Here is a 2,701-nt window from a genome sequence, read left to right as displayed (position 1 = left end):
GGACAGCAACACTAGTCTCGGCCCCGTACGTTTAGTCAGGTTGCGTTTGCTTATGCTACGCTTGGTTAGGTTAGGACAGGATAGCTTAGACTTTTGTGCTATGCGCTGCTCTCGGCGAGTTTCCGTGCCCTACGTTGCTCTTATATCCTCTGCTCCACACGGTGGGGGCCAGTAATAGTGGTCTTGGCCCGTTATGTTGGGTAGGCTAAGATTGGCTACGTTACGATGGTTTATGTTGGGCATTAATGGATGCGGCTTTCGCGGCATACACTGATTTTCAGTGGATTCCTCCGCTCTACTGTGCTCTACTATATTCTGCTTGACCGTGGGGAGTACAGCAATTGGTGGCGGCACCATACGTTGAGCTGCGTATGTGTCTACGCAGAGATTCATAGATAATTAGCGTATAGCACAAGAGTCAAAGCTATCCTGTCCTATCCTAACCAAACGTATCGCAACCTGATGTGACCTAGCTCATCTCAACGTCTCGATACTACTGTTTCTGCCCTCCCCAGAGTCAAGCAGAACGTATTAGGGGAGGGTAGAGCGCACAATCGCATACAATCGCTGAGAATAGCGCAATAGTTGAGGCTACCGTGTCCTAACGTAACCATACGTAACATAACCGAATGTAGCTTAAGTCATCCTAACGTGCCGAAACTACTATTGCTTGCCCCATTGAACCAAGCGGAATATACTACAGCAGAGCAGAACGCAGTAATGCATAGCATTGCAATGTACAGCACAATGTGGATGGTGCCCGAGCCTAATCTGTACTAACCTAACCCAACCGAACGTAGCCTAACTCAAGCTTCCGCGCAGATACCACTATTACTCGCCTCCACAAAAACAAGCAGAATACAGTGGAGCAACACAAGGCGCAGAAATCCGCCGGATATCATCGTATAGCACGAAAGTCATCGCTAACCTATCCTAACCTGAAGAAGCGTAACATAACCGATAGAAGCCTAACCCACCATAGAGTGACGAGACTACTATAGATGGCCTCCCCAGAGGTAAGCAGAGCATATTAGAGAAATGTAAAGCGCAGAATTCCGCCGAATATCAGTACATAGCACAAGAGACAATGCTACCTTATCCTAACCAAGCCAAACGAAACGTATCCAAACGTAACATAACTCAACCTAACGTGCTGGGACTACTATTGCTGCAATCCCCAGAGGCAAGCAGAACATACTAGAGCACAGTAGAGCACTGGAATCCGCCTACTACCAGTGCACAGCACGAAGGTGAATGCTACCCTAACCAAACATAGCAGAACCGGCACTAACCCATAGTAACATAGTTCAACATAATGTGCAGCGGCCACGGTTGCTGGCCAGCCACAGCCAAGCAGAACATATATTGTACAGTAGGCCGCTGAAATCCATACGATCGCAGTCTATATTAGAGAAGTCTATGCTACCCAAGGACAACCCAAACCAAAGAACCAAACCCGACGGAGGCTAACGCAACGTAACGTGCTGCGACCGCTTTTGCTGGACTCCGCGGGGTGATGCTTAATACGGTAGTGTAGAGTATAACGTAGAAATCCAGCTAACATAAGTGTATACACGAAAGGCAAAGTTATCCTAACCTAACCCAAACTAATGTAACCTAACCGAACGTAGCCTAACTCAAACTAGCGTGCCGAGACCACTTCTACTGGCATGCCCATAGTCGATCAGAGTATAGTAGAGCAATATCTATATTACACAAATCCGCCGAAGGGCTGAGTGTAGCATAAAATGGAAGACACCATAACCTAACCTGTCCTTACCTATCTTAACCCTTCGTAGCCTAACTCGACATAAGGTGGCGAAACCACAATTGCTGGCCTCCCCAGAGCCAATCAGGGCATATTAGAGTAACGTAGAGCCCGGAAGTCCACCGAATAGCGGTGCACAGCGCAAAAGTCGAAGCCATCCTATGCTAACCTAGACAAACGTAACTCAACCAAACGTAACCTAACTCAGCCATAAGTAGCGAGACCTCTATTGTTGCCCTCCCATCAACCGAGAGGAATTTATTATAGCACAATGGAACGCAGAAGTCCAGCGAATAGCAGTGTATATCATAGGAGGCAATGCTGTCTTATCCTAACATAACAAATTGTCACAACGCCAAACGTAACGTAAGTCAACCCAACGTGTCGCACCACCGGTGCTGGCGGCACCATGGCCTGCAGAACGTAGTAGACCAGAGTATAGCCAGACGTCCACCGAGTAACAGCGTATAGCATGAAAGTCAATGCTATCCTTACCGAACTTAACCTAACCTATCCTAACCAAACGTAGACTAACTCAACATAACCTGTCGCTACTACAATTGCTGGACACACGGATCCAAGCAGGGCATATTAGAGCTTAGTAGAACGCAGATACCCACCGAAGATCGGTGTATATCACAAATGTCAGAGCTACCCAATCCCAACATAACCAACCTACACATAACCAAACGTTACGTACTAAAGCCAACGTTCCAAGAGCACTACTGCTGGCTTCCAGAGAACCAAGCAGAACACGCTAGAGCGCTGTACAGCGAAGATGTTCAGCGACAAACAGTGTATAGCACAAGGTCAAAAATATCCTATTCTAACCTAACGAATCTTAACATAACAGAATGTAACTTAACTCAAAATAACGTGCCGAGACCACTACTGCTGGCCTCCCCAAGGCACAGCGGAACATACAAGGGCACA

Source organism: Eufriesea mexicana, unplaced genomic scaffold (genome assembly GCF_001483705.2).
Source record: "Eufriesea mexicana isolate 0111107269 unplaced genomic scaffold, ASM148370v2 scaffold495, whole genome shotgun sequence".
NCBI classification, from domain to species: Eukaryota; Metazoa; Arthropoda; class Insecta; order Hymenoptera; family Apidae; genus Eufriesea; species Eufriesea mexicana.
Note: the sequence above shows the minus strand (reverse complement) of the source record.